Source organism: Haliotis cracherodii, unplaced genomic scaffold, assembly GCF_022045235.1.
Source record: "Haliotis cracherodii isolate W230 unplaced genomic scaffold, xgHalCrac1.p SCAF_12, whole genome shotgun sequence".
NCBI lineage: Eukaryota > Metazoa > Mollusca > Gastropoda > Lepetellida > Haliotidae > Haliotis > Haliotis cracherodii.
The window spans coordinates 38,653,894-38,669,368 of record NW_027266267.1 but is presented as its reverse complement, the minus strand read 5'-3'; the positions used below and the strand labels follow the sequence as shown (position 1 = coordinate 38,669,368).

Sequence of the window (15,475 nt, the reverse complement as noted above, 5' to 3'; positions counted from 1 at the left end):
CTAAAATTAACGTGGCTTATTATATGTTGTCGATGATGACCTTGGAAATGTCATACGTATTGTATACTAAGTATGTATGCAGACTTTCCAGACATCCTGAAGGTAACAAGAAATACCATCGTTAACGTCTTTTGGTATGACGCGACTGGGTATCGAACCACCGATCTTCCGCTCTCTCAAAGACACTCTGTTCACTAGACTACGGATGCGGTCAAGGCGATCAAATAAAATAGACTGTCCATATGTGTTATTGAATGTTATCGATGGTGAACTTACAACTGTTGAAATTATTTTATATTATATATGTATGCAGACTTCCATGGACTAGCTGTGTACTAGTTAAACTCACGTTTGCATACGATTAATATTATATTTAGAGAAACGTTGTCACTCAGCAAGATCTCATAGGATACAATATATGTTAGTGCAGATAGTTCTCTGTGTAATATTGATCCATCGTGTGTCTCCTGCTAGACACAGGTTTCAGTCAGTGACGTTATATCTCTACAAAATATCCGATAGAAAAAACACACTTACAACACGTCTCTCAAAGTACTCACACTCAAGTCGTGTGTTAATCGATATCGACAGTGAACTAGAAATGACATCAGTATTTTAATATGTGTATGTACACAGGCTTTCCAGGGACTACTTGACCACTGACTGATTCAGATCCGGGTGCGGGTGGCCCAGCGATCTCGGACGTCGTCGTGATAGGATCTGCGGAGCATAGGTTCGAATCTAAGTTGGGGCCTGTTCATAACGCGTTGTTTGGCAACATCGTATGTTGTTTAAAGAGGTAACTATCTATGATCTGCATCAATATGGGCAAAACAAAGGACGCTGTCTGTAACTGAAACATTGTGAGTAGCCGGAGTAAACCTGACTCATTCACTCACTATCGCATCGTTCTGACATGGGCGTCAACCACATTCCATCGCCTTTAGCAGAGATGTCAGAACATATATATATTATTTCAATAGCAACATGAATGTCAGACTAGAGGAAAATGGCGAGCGGCAAAAACTGATTATGAATATTGTTTATTTTCAGGTTTATCCGCCAGGAAAATCATGGTACAGTATTTGAACAGGTTTCAATGGGGCACTTGATATGACACGAAAATACTACAATGGGGCTGTGGCAGTGTTTCAATGAAGTTTTCCGCATATTGCAGGGAACCAAACTCTTCACTGATTCATATGAATGTATTGTAAATTCAAGGTGTAACTTGGTATCTCTTATCAGCAGGATGTTTTTGCCTTTACGGCTTCAAAGCACAACGTACTTTAGCAGCTGTTTAATGTCACCGTTACAGGAGCATTGAATAACAGCAAATACATACAAGTATAACGGGGTCGAATATGGAAAGGTACGGTTATCAACTGACTCTATTTCGATGCTTTTAGAGTCAGGTGTCAACTGGAATCCTCTAGAGCAGCCGTAGACTAATCCAGCATGGTGTAGAATTGTCTTGAAGGTATCTACACAACAGCGCATGCCCCTCTCTTCTTACATTACATCAAGACCAGAGGTTGTGTGAAAATCCTTTTTCACCCTAATGTCCAACCTTGGCCTATTTTGGAAGCTTGACCAATTTTGATGTTGTTAGTTTGTTTGTTGTTTAACGCCGCACTCAGCAATATTCCAGCTATATGACGGCGGTCTGTAAATAATCGAGTGTGGACCAAACAATCCAGTGATTGATATTATGAGCATCGATCCACACAATTTGAATACGATGACACACATCAACCAAGTCAGCGAGCCTGACCAACCCGATCCCGTTAGTCGCCTTTTACGGCTAGCATGGCTTGCTGAAGACCTATTCTACGCCGGATCTTCATGTGCCGTTAAAAACTTTTACATAAGGTGAGGCAAATGGCCTCGCAATCCAAAATCATGTAAATCTTTTAAAATACCATGTTTACATGTTGAGTCATATCCGTGTTTCCAGGTCGAAAAATATTTGTTTATGTATTATGGCATTTTTAACAAATGATTCAAAGCGAACTAAATCATCTATGGTACTCGCACTTCTGTTTTTTTACGGAAACCATATCTGATATTAGTAATAAGATTCCTAGTTTGAAGGAACCAAACAATACGATTATTTATCACGTAGTCGAATTCCATGGTTTTGCAAACGCAACTTGTCAATGATATTGGTCGGTACTTTGAAGGGTCAGTATGACCTCGCCCGGCTATGGGTATTGGGACAACTATAGCAATTCCATAAAGGAGGAAATTTCCCTGACGTCAAAATTTCATCTAAAATATTCAATTGTGTTTCTTAAGATGATTCTGGTAAGTGTTTGTAAGTGATAATGTATGTTATCAGCTCCTGTGGCAGCATCATGATTTTGTCCAAGGGCAGTATGGAGCTCATGACTAGAAAACATTTTATTATAATCTTCCCCATGATCTGAATAAAAATGTATAGTTTTCTTTTCTTGCTGTTTTTGATAGTTTTGGAATCGAGGTACATAGTTAGAGTGCTGAGCCAATGTTTCATCATGTTAATTAGTAATATTTGTTTTATGAGTCAGCAATTGGTCCCAATTTATAAGATGGTAAATGCTAGATGTATTGCCCCTACCTTTGACGTATTGGATCATGATCTATACCATTTACAAGGGCGTTCGTGAATTTATTTTTGAGACATCATTTCGCCAAAATTTGTGTTTACTTTGCTTACATGATTGCTCATGGTGCTCACGTGATTTGATGCATTTCGCGATGTAAAGCCCATTTCATAACAATATAGATCTTGATTATCGAGCAGATCGTCCTCACTTGGCGCCGCCTTTTTGTTTGAAGCAAATGCAAGTGATACGAGAGGTGGAATCTGATTGGTCCATAGGAGTGGTATAGAAGGGACATAACTGGTAATAGCCACTGGTGGCGCTACGATCGAGCTCAGGACCCTTGCCTAGTTCGGCAAGGGTGGAAACTGGACTTTTAAAGTCAGGTAACTTTCTTGCCTGGGGAAGATGAACTCCGTGTACTTAAAGCTCCCCAAAATTAAATGCAACAAAGCGAGACTTACGTTAAAGCCTTGCGTCGTATCATGGTTATAATTCAGGACATAATATATTATTCGGGTCAGGAGAGGTGACGTGGGGTTTATTGAACTCAACTTATACGGGGCGCTAGCCACCCTGAGTGTATCAACAAATATCATCGTATAACGTGTTTTGGTATGACGCGACCGGGTATCGAACAACCGATCTTCCGCTCTCAGCGCAGACACTCCACTAGACCATTGATGCGGTCAAATAAAATAGATTGTCCATGTGTGTTATTGTATGTTATCGATGGTGAGTTTACACATGTCATAATTATATAATAATATATATGTATGCAGACTTTCAAGTGAACTTTACCACTGACCTAGTCAGCAACAACGATCACTACAGACAGCGATGCACATCGTAGTTGTGTACTAGTTAAACTAACGTTTGCATACGATGTATATTATATTTTGAAAAACCGTTGAATTTGTACTAATGATGTCATTTACGCTAATGCCGACATAAGCCGTTTTACAAGTGTAGGTCGGATACAATATACCATAGGGCTAATAGTCCACTGTGTAGTTTTGATCTATCCTATGTCTCCTGCTACACACACATATAGTCAGTACCTATATATTCCTGCAAAATGTCCGATTGTTCGATCAAAAAAACACTAAAAATACTGCTGGTGGCTAGTCTATCAAAATATTCGCAATACAGTTTAGCACTATCTATGTCATCGATGGTGAGTTAGCACATGACATGATGATTTGTACTTTTTTACTGACTGATTCAGGTTGGGGTACGGGTGGCCCAGCGATCTTGGGTCCAGTCGTGACAGTATGTGCTGAACGTAGGTTCGAATCTAAGATTCGTTCTGTTTATGATGCGCGGTTTAGCAACACCATAGCTTTTATTAAAAGATGTAAACATACAGTGAAGACTAGTAAAGACTAAAACCGTTATAACACATGCTGTGGTATCACTGAAACATTGTTAGTAGCAGGAATATACCGGACTCACTCACTCACTCTATATCACATCGTACCAGCATAGGGGCGGTCGGGTAGCCTAGTGGTTAAAGCGTTTGCTCGTCACGCCGAAGACCCGGTTTCGATTCCCGACATGGGTACAATGTGTGAAGCCCATGTCCCCCGCCGTGATTTTGCGGGAATATTGCAAAAAGCGGCGTTAAACCATACTCACTCACTCACTCACTCACTCACTCACTCACTCACTCACTCACTCGTACCAGCATGACTATCTTGGGCGCGTCAACTAAATTCAGATGCCTTTGACAAACATGTCAGAATATATTTTGCATATATATATCTAACTAGGGGAGAATGGCAAACTGTCACAATGTGTTAAAACTGATCATATATATAGTTTATTTATACCTCGCTCCAACAGGACAATGGTGATACAATATTTCAACCGATTTAAATGTGCAGTACGTATGGCATCAAAATACTACAATAGAGCTGTGACAGTGTTCCAATGCAGTTTTGCGCCACAGTGCATCACGCGTATCTCGGGGAACCCAACCCAAAACTCTGAATTATATTCGTGTATTGTGTATTGTAAGGTTAACAGTAACATGCTACCCTTATCAGGAAGCTATTTTGCATTTACGTCAAACAGGTCAGATGTTATGAATATCAAACTAGAGGTAAATATCGAACGGTCAACATTTGAGGAAATTGATCATGAATATATATAGTTTATGTTTACCTTTATCCACCAGGAAAGTCGTGATATAATATTTCAACACGTTTGAACGTCGCTGGAGATATGACAGAATACCACTACAATGGGACTGTGACAGTTTTTTAATTCAGTTTTCCTCCACCGTGTATCGCAGGAACCCCAACACCAACACTGACTAATTTTCATGTATTGTGTTTTGTAAATGGAATGCTAACTTACTATCCCTTATCAGCAAAATATTTTGCATTTATGGCTAGACGGCATAAATAACCTCAGACGTGGTTGCATTTCACTGCCACAGGACCATTGAATTACTGCAAATATATACAAGTTGAGCGGGGTCGAATATAGCAAATGATGAAATATATCATATCATGATCAAGTTGAAATAAGAACTGATTTTGAGATTGTAATCTCGTGTAGTTACATCAGTATTATACCGATGTACTGGGTCACTGTCACATTCAGCTATTGAGTTTATTAACTGAACCTCGACACGACAGCTTAGAGCTGTAGAATGCGTGTCAAGATAATTATGTGGATGTGCATATTAGATGATCTTAGATATATCCTTAAAATACCTGGTCCCCGCCTCCCGAACTTTCAAGACTTGCTAAACAACACAACGCCACGACACTACAACACAGTTAATCAGAGGTTTTATTGAAATGCATTGTCATGGTAACATGGTTGCTTCAAGAATGCAATTGCCAAATGAAAAACAATAGTAGTTTGAATATTATACAATAACGTGATACATATTTGAAATACATCATCACCAGATAAAATATCTTCTCTTGGATATTGTTTGCATAAAGTATAATATAACGTGAAAGGAAGAAAATGGTTGCAGATGCATATAAACACATCAAAATTGTATTTTTTCCGGAATATTTACATTAATGTTATTTCGTTTGAATATTTCAAGAACACAGTTAAAAACATGTTTTTTGTCATTATTATTCCCCCTTTTTGAAACAGTCCGTCTGTCTGTCTGTGCTCCGTCTCTTTTCCGTGGAATATTATTGGATGAAACTGGCTTTACAGATCAGTCTAGTAGTGAACTGGTGCCTGTTTAACAACTGAGATCTAAAAAAACCCATTAAAGACAAGAAGTTGGACTTCAACTGAAAACGAGGGAAGTGCTCGTTTCCGGAGCAGAACCCCAAAGCCGTTGAGTATTTCGAGACGAAACTTGCATTATAGGTCAGTCTAGTGGTCATCTGGTGTCTTATGACGATTTGGGATAATATAACATTCTGAACAGTACTTGTTTCATCACTGAACTGTAGGCATCCAAGGCAATGAACCAAAAGTGGAGTGTACGTAGTTCGACTCCATTTCTGAATTGCATCAGAACAGGGCATTTGTGTCATCACCTCCTGATGACTCTACTATCATAATGAAAGACACCTTATATGAAACGCATGATTTCGTTTTATGAACATCACTTTTGGGCGAATTTGATCCAGACGTATAAGGCCCTATAACGTGCTACAGTGTTGCGTCCCTGAGCAGTGTAATAAGAAATCTAACTATTATGAGTTCGAATCCTAGATCCTTGGTTTCTTAGTACCATGTATCACGTTCGTGTATCAAGTTTCGGCTTACTCTAACCTATTTGGCTTGCATGCTACAGTTCACCGGTCTGTTTGAAGGATCTTTTGATTATGTACACACCATTGCAGGCAATGATCGTGAAACGAACACAGACATTCTATATCAAGACACATTCTAGGTTGCTGCTGAACATCTTTGGAACTCATTTCCTGGACTCCTTACAATACCCTAGTCTTCACAGAAATCCCCAAATGAACCTTCCACTGAGCAGCCGTATAATTAAAAAATGTAGTAGTAGTAGTAGTAGTAGTAGTAGTAGTAGTAGTAGTAGTAGTAGTAGTAGTAGTAGTATACAGATTAAAATAACAAATGCAGCAAAGATGGTTTTGGTGATCCTGGCACATTCAGGCTGTTTAGGCTCATCATCAGCTCAGGGCCCTTACCCTTGAATAAGTAAGTTTTATTAAACGCCGATTTTGACAATATTCCAGTTATATCAGGCGTGTCAGATTAATGTGGGTTGAAAGCCCGAAGTGATGCAAGTAAAACTTTGGTGACACCCAGGAGCGCGGGTATGGTGCTGATAGTGACGAGGTTGAAAGTAGGAGTGAGTGAAATGAATAAGCGAGTGAGCTGGAATTTAAGCCATCCTGAGCCTACTTAAACAGTATATCAGTTAAAACGGTAGCTCAGCATATATCAGTTATGACGTTAGCTCAGCATATGTGACATGTATGCCCCCAATTGTAGTAGCAGTAGTAGTAGTAAGGCAGAACAACAGCTTGTTCACTTCAACCTGTGATCTTGTGCATTCTCGTACAGAGGACCTGCAATCAATGAAACTTTTATGTTAAGTAACGAGAACATCATGTTTCGACTGCACATGTCAAAGTTGGAATTTCCTCAATTGATTCGTCAATGATTTGCAATGCTCTTTTACTCTTGAAAATTTGAAAATATGGAAATTTGGATGGGAACATGAACAATGTTGCTGAGGTGGGATTACAACATACCGGAAATGGCTGCTACACGTGTCCTATTCACTGTCGTCATCTCAATTGGCTTGTCTCTACAACAGTCACATGTTACAGAACATTGGCACCAATACCTCCATGTATCTTACTGCCAGGTATAGCTATTTTGACAATTTGCTGAATCTATGGATATGTTTCAGCTCTTATATGAAGTGGTATTCTATTTGTGTGATGTGAAAACATTAAAAACAAAACTTACATGAAAAAGATTTTTTTGGGTACACTCACCCATTCGGAACTTCTGTAATAACAAAGTAAAGAAGTGTTACATGTATATATATATATATATTACCAAGCATATGATCTGACAGTTGGAATAAGAATAAATGCTACTTTCATCCGTGAGTTAAGTGATTCATCATTAGTCAGTGAATCATAAACAAGCGTTTGAGTATGTTAATGTTTGGCTATAACAAAAAATCACCTTTTTTATCAGGTTGTCGAATGACCAACACGATAACAGCTACAAGCAGTCCTATGACCACGATTGCTACAAGTGCAAGGCCTCCCCAAACAGCAGATGTGGTCTCTTGATCAGAGGCTCCAATTGCAGCACCTTCAGCCGCGCTTATTCCTATAATACATAGTGCATATATGGATGGAAAAACACAGCACACATTAAAAGATAATTATCATTGTTTTTCAAAGATGAAACAAACTACAATTCTGATGTACTTTTATCAGATACCGACCACCTCATGTTTATTTAAAAAACATAGATCCTCCTTCCAACCCAACAAGCAACTTCACTTGTTTAATGATTGCCTCCAGGGAATTCCCGGTTAGAATAGGTCCCGGCAACCTATGTTGGTCGTTAGAAGGGACTAAATGGATGCGGAGGTCACATGGGGTGACTTGGTGGCTAGGGTGTCCTCGAAGTCCGACAGCGTGGGTGGTTGCTCACAATATGGAGCACTGGGTTGTTTGATCGAGACTCAATTATATACAGGTCGCCATCATAGAGCTGAATATTGTGGTGTTAAACAGCATACAAACAAATTCAATGATTGGTCGCTAAACTTACCACCACTGGGCAGTGTGACCTTCACTTTAATGACACATGTCCCATTGCCTGTCTCGACTTGACCATCCGGGTACGTCAGGTTGTTGGTGGCCCTACAAGTGTACGCCCCTTCATCTCCAGCACTGGCGTTGACAATGTGATAGGTGTCTTTGTGGCTTGACTGAGTTCTGGTTCCAGCTGTTGTAGCCAGCGTCCACGTCATCACATGGTGTCTTGGATAGGAATCAACTTTGCATTGTACTGTTCTGGACTGACCATTCACAACCCGAACAATCTCCTCGCACTGAATGGAAGGCGGGTCTGGGAATATAATTTTAAGTTTTATAAACACTACTGCAAAATATAATGGTAGTGTAATTAGACTAAAATATAGAACAGAAATTAAATCATCATCATGCATGAATATCGATTCAACCACATGCATCACGTCTGCAGCTGAATGTTTACTTGCTTATTGAGTTGATGCAATTGGAAGGACACAATAAAGTGTAAGCCATTGTACGATACTTACTATATTATTAACATGTGTTTAAAAATCAATATCAAATAGTACTGATACCAGGTGTCTCTGCAACACTGGAAGCACCAGTCACAAAACATGATGTTGGTTGGTTGGTTTGTTGTTTAAAAACCGCCCAGCAATATTGCTGCTCTTTGAATGCGGTCTGTAAATAATCTAGTCTCGACCAGACAATCCAGTGATTAATATCATGAGTATCGATCCACGCAATTGGGATCGATGACATGCATCAACCAAATCAGCGGCCTGACCACCCTATCCCGTTAGTCGCCTCTCACCAAAACTTGATGTACTTGACAACTTACATGGAATGCGTATCTTTACCAATTGTACACCGAACGAATAATTTCCTCTGTACGCAGGTGCAGCTGGTGTAAGGTGATATGCATGCTGTTGAATCATAACGATATATTCCCCGGCATCAGCCTGCTGCATGTTAGACATGACAGGCGGTGTCACAGATCTGACGAAGGATGAGTTTGTATCAAGTCTCCGCCAAGTGAACGTCTCCGGTGAAGGAAAGGAAATGTCCGTTTCACTCAAACTCACAGTATCACCGACTTTTGCATAGATCATCTTGCTTTGCATTCGTTTTGGAGGATCTACAAACACAAACAGTACAATGATCTTTTCCACTGTATCCTTATGATTAAATCATAGGACATATGACTCTTTTACAAAATAATACTTCATTAAGAAAAAATTAAACTGCGGACCCAAAGTATTTCTTTTCATGTTATTATGATTATGATTAAATTATATGAACATATGACTCTTTTATTAAATACTAATTCATTACGAAAATTAAACTGACGACAAAAAGTATTTCATTTCATATAAATAGCATATGGTGCTTTCGTTTCATTTCATAGAAATATTCGAAACTACTATCAATCTTTCCCGGTTTCCACATTATTTGTAAAGTTGTTTAAGCCAATGCACGTTACTTACAAATAACATTGATCACTGTGGAATCTGATCCAAGTGTCTTGCTATTTGAAGACACTGAACAAGTCCAGTTACCAGCTACGGTCCTGTTACTCTTCCCGTAAAAATAGCTTCCCGAGTAAGATACATTCTTCCAGTTGTGGTTCCAGTGATAGGACAAGTTTGTTTGAGGTGGGTAGACGTTACATCCAGTGTAGAAACTGAATCCATCAGCGACTGTGATATTGTGGTCCTCAATATCAACTCGTGTCTCATTATCTGAAAGAAGGCAAATATTTGAAAGTACTGACTAGAATCCCAACAGGTTAGGCTTATTGTCGCGGATTCTTCTCCATATTTGTTCCGTAGGTATTAGTGGGTTATAGATTTTATTAAAATTACAAAGATGACGTTGACTAGGAAGATAACACGGTGTTGTGGCAAACGTGCCCAAATCATGATGTCTTGAACTAACCTAAATATGTAAATAGCATGTTGTATATGCGTTACACTACCTGTGCTATTCAAAATTGTGCATACATGTACATTGTCAGGAATACCCAATGCATGTCCAGATAACAAAATATGACCTGTTAAACAACAGGCAAAGTGTATCAGAACGTTTTGAATATTTGATTCAAGTTCACTGTAACTTGCACAATAAGGAAGCAGACAAAACAGAAATAATTTCACGTTTCTGAAACAAGTCTTTCAATATACTAATACAATATAAATATGTTTAACATACCCGATAAACAAGCGATTCTTGGTATGTGATACTCATAGCAGGATGTCGTGTTAGTGACACTTGTTACAAGGAAGCACTGACTCAGATGTCTGTCTCCTGGTAAACAATGAATCCAGGTATACTAAAATAGTCCATGTTGTGTTCCAGTTTGACGCATAGCTACATTGCGTGTGCTGAAGGAAGAAGAATCACGGTTTAATTCACGCACGAACATATGACTAATTCCAACAAGGGGCAAATTGCAAACAAGGTATATATTCACCAACAGGTACCCATAATATCATTACTCGAAAATGCCGAAAAGTCAAAATCATTGCATGTTGAATAGATAGCCGATGGTGGCAGGAAAGCTTGTTGGTTAAAGCATTGTTTCTTCTCGCCAAAGACCCGTGAAATGGGTACACAAGGTACGCGGATTCATACAGTTTGCACATTGGTGTTTCGATTCATACCTCAATTAACCGAAACAAATACACAGTCAATGCTTATAATTAAATTCGACAGCATAAAACATGTTTTATCTACAATAGTTTAACCAAACATAGTTGTATATATCAAAACAGACAAAAATGACGAGATTGATAAACATTCCAGGTGTAGGAATACATACTGTGGCGTGACATGAATCAGGTGATTTAATTTATGCACATAAATTGACACGCCTATGCTGTCAGTAGCCAATCAACGGAGAGCAGGATCAAAACAATGTTCATTGGACCTGTCAGTTAAGACAATAGGCGAAAAGAACTGCAACAGTCAGACTGTAACGAACCGGAAGAAATATGTCCGGGAGAAGGCGGCTGTTTCAAATTACATGGTCAGTTACCGCCAGATTCAAACATTACTTCCCTGATTACGGTAAAACACAGTTGGAAAAATGCTAGTTAGAAAGGAAACCCGAAGACATGAAAGTTGAACCGAGGCGAGCAGAAAAAAAACAGGTGAGCGAGCCTGTACGTTTGCTGTTTCATTCATTCTCGGCCTTCGGTTTCAAAGGTTTGTTTGGACAATGAATATGCACGAAAGTCGCATGTCCTGTGCATGTCGATACACGTGAGCAGAAAGGGAATTCCCTCGGCTGTAATATTGGGATTCCCCGACATTCCGAAGTAATAAAAGTAGTGCGCCTCGGTGGGCGTGGCTTAATTTGTTACATTCATTGGGAAATGAATGCAATAACACGTGACCAATTCAGCTAATCAGAATCCAGGAATTTCAATGAACACAACGAAAATTTAATTATTTTGGCTTGTAAAATGTGTTCCCTTGTTTGAACATATGAACAGTTAACTTCCTTGTGCATATATTTTGACAGATGGACTGGTTGGGCCGGTTACGTTTAGCTTTTCTTAAAAACCAGGGATCATCACCATTTGACAGTAATTCAAAAACACATGCTTGTGACATAGTCGCTATCGTATAATGGACTCTGCCTTTAACGGAAATGTGCAATGATAAAGCAGAGGGTTTTGTCTCTGTTACTTTGTTACCCGTCGTGATTTGGCTGCAATATTGCTCTAAGTGCAGGACGTGCCTACTCACTCACTCACGCACTCACTCTGAAACTTACGTGTTGAAACCAAGCTGCTTGCACATGACATGTGAGACGTATCGACCTTGGTAATGGAAGTCTTCAAGACACGCCCTCTGCCAGGTACCGTTGTGGTACATCTCAACATTGCCATAGTTAGGTCCTGGATCCAGACGCACTTGAATACCTCCACCTGAAATGTGTTGAAAACAAAAGAAAAGAAACTTCACATCACTCTTTCCAAACCTCCAGAATCTGTCATAAGTTTGCATAATTAATCATAGCTACTTTGTTTGTTTAACTACGACACATTTATAATATTAACTCAACGTTTTCCAAACCTGCCATAATAGCAACTAGTTAACTAGTCAATGTCATAATGAAGGAGAAAGCAGTAAGCTGCTCACAGTTTAAAAGCTTCACTGTATTTAAATAAATACACTGATATGTTGCTATTTTTCCACTGTCTGTTGTCATTTGATGTTTTTGTTTTACTTACACAGACATGCAAAGAAGAACAACACTGTGCCGAATGGTACGATCGCTCTCCACAGACCAGGGTTACAATACTCCATCTGAAATGGACCCGCGAAGATCAAGGTAGAAAATAGGTCTTCAGCAACCCATGCTTTCTGGCGATTATTCTTAACGTAAGAGGCGACTAATGGGATCGAGAGGTCAGATTCGATGACTTGGTTGATGCATGAAATCGTATCCCAATTGCGTGGATCGATGCTCATGATGTCAGTCACTGGATTGTCGGGTCCAGACTCAATTAATTACAGACAGCCGTCATTTTGCCGGAATATTTCTGATTGCGGCGTTAAACAACAAACAATCAATCATTCTGAAAGAATGATACTAAACATATAATGCAATGGGGAAATACAGAATTCAAGTTTAAAACATTCCAAGAACTCCTCCATAAATACGATAAATGGGTATATTGTGTATCTGACACCTGACTATATACACATGCCACAAAACAATACACGAAGACACAGAAAAGAGACAATGTATATTATTATGCAATACACTGTCATCTATAGCCCAATCAGTAACTTCTAGTAAAAGGCATCAACCGTTCTGTGTTAGTTGTGAATTGTAACTAAATGTACTGCACCTTTGTTTAAACTGTTGATACGCGTGCTCACATGCATTTTGTTTAATCGTTCTTAATATGTACATGGGACGCACAACAAATACATAAATAAAAAAAATAAATTCATTTTATGTAATTTCTTCTCACATTTGATATTGTTTAATTTCATACAGGTAATATGAACAACATTAGCATACATAGCATAGTATACATAGTATTTCATGTGTGCGACTACATGTGTATTGAACCCTTTACACTTCTCTCTGTTTTGATATACAAACATTGAATGTAGTGTTTCAGGAGGTGCATATTTACTTCGTTTCACGTTACAAAATACATTTTAATTACAACCCATCGGCAAATCAAGCCCTGCACAGTTTAATACCTTGCGGAGGAAACACTTGTTACGTTACAGAACGTTCCAGCCATCGGGGCATACATGTCGTAAGGGCAATTGAGCAAGCTATTACTTTTTAAAATCCTGGCTGCCTGCAAGACACTTGATGGATATGCCGAGGCTTGTTCAAAGCCAAACTGACAAAGTGCATGAGGTACTAAATACCAGTACTCACAGTTTTCGCCTCTGGTCGCAGACTGTGCATGGTGAAGTCCTCACGTTATTAATATCTCTTTTTTTCTCTATCAAAAGTTTAGTTAATTTCGACCATTTCTGATATTTCTACTGACTTGATCATTCCAGACATTTAAGATATATTTATGGTATATAAATACCAACGACAAGCCCTTTCCATAAGCATAAGACATATCTTCTAAAGGCAGACTCCACTCGACTATATAAGAAGCATGTGTTTATGAGCCACCATTACATTGCATATATGTTAGCTTGACAAACATTTACAAACTAAGAAATACTCACTGTAAATGTAGTCGACCATAGATTCAATGCGTTGTCAAAGTTTTGTAATGCTGTGACTGGCTACGCGTTGACGAGCATTTAGGTTAACATGGCCTTCCTTTGTGTATATATATTGGCTTTTTACATCCTGGTCGTGCTGGCACTGTATAACGCCATGCCTTCCCGGGGACGATATTGTAATGTAGCCTTGACTGAAATAGATGACTGTGTAATTATACAACTCGTACACGACTTCAGTGTTTTCAGTGTACACTCGCCAGTTTCTACCCACTATGTTCGACCTGGTAAGACTTTGTAAAGTTAGCATGTTTTTGAGAAATTATATTTCGAAGAAAAATACATATTTAGCTAGTAATAAACGTCTTAATGTCGAGCACCTGTGTGGCACTGGACACTCCTCCCCAACATTTGTATCATAAACATGTCGATAAGTGTAACCTTGTCAATGTATTTTTTCATATTTCTTCAGTATGTTTCGTAGATTGTTACTTAATTATGGATTCTGCCGTTGCATATATAACACAGGGAAGAGATGGGGGTAAAACTGCTTCATTTTGTACTCCTTTCAATCTGTATATACGAATAACTGCAACATGCGTAACGTAACCATGTGCAGAACACATACTTCAGGTCAGGTGTAGTTCAGCAATGACAGCGACGATGTTGAGTAGTTAGTGCGTGAGTGAGTTTGGTTTAACGCCGCTTTTAACAGTATTCCAGTTATATCACGGCGTGTCAGCTTAATGTGGGAGGAAAGCTCGAAGTTATGTAGGTCTCAGACGTTTACCACTTCGGTTAAACCCATGGGTACGGGTATGGTGCTGCCAAACCTATAAACATAATCAGGGCAAACCGGGATTCAAACGAACAATAATAGGTTTCTGGCGTGCCAAAGGGACACGACTCTGCACAGCGAAACGCGGCGAGATTCCCCTGTGTGAGATTCCCCTTCCAATAGAGGTTGAAAATCAGCCATGGTGCGGAGAAAGTTCACGATTGCTGAAAGATGGAAAGTGATAGGCATGAAAAATGGTGAACGGCTGGTTATTACGCCAGAAAACCAGTAAAACGTCCTCAACTAACTGAGAGGCACATGCAGAATCGTCTGATATGGTGTCGTGCCCGTAGTCGATGGAACTTGGCCAACTGGAGAAGGATCCATTGGCCTGACGAGTGTCGAATGCTGCTACGAGCTGTTGATTGTCGAATACATGTTTGGAGGCAACGTAACACTCGTTTTGCGCCAAGGGACATCCAGAAGACCTTAGCATGTGGCGGGGGGTCTGTCATGATAAGGGGTTGTGTTTCCTTCGGCTGCAAACCTCTGCTGGTGACAATTCGTGGAAACCTGAATGGCCAACAATACCAAGAATACCAATGTCGTTCTTTGTCTAGTGGTAGTCCCTCAGTTTAACAACCATCCTC

The 15,475-nt window shown here is 39.4% G+C and overlaps 1 pseudogene; it reads right to left on the bottom strand.

Moving 5' to 3' along the window:
- Positions 1-5,529: 5,529 nt before the first annotated feature.
- LOC139457878 (opioid-binding protein/cell adhesion molecule homolog) lies at positions 5,530-12,646 on the bottom strand (annotated as a pseudogene).
- Between the last annotated feature and the right edge of the window lie 2,829 nt (positions 12,647-15,475).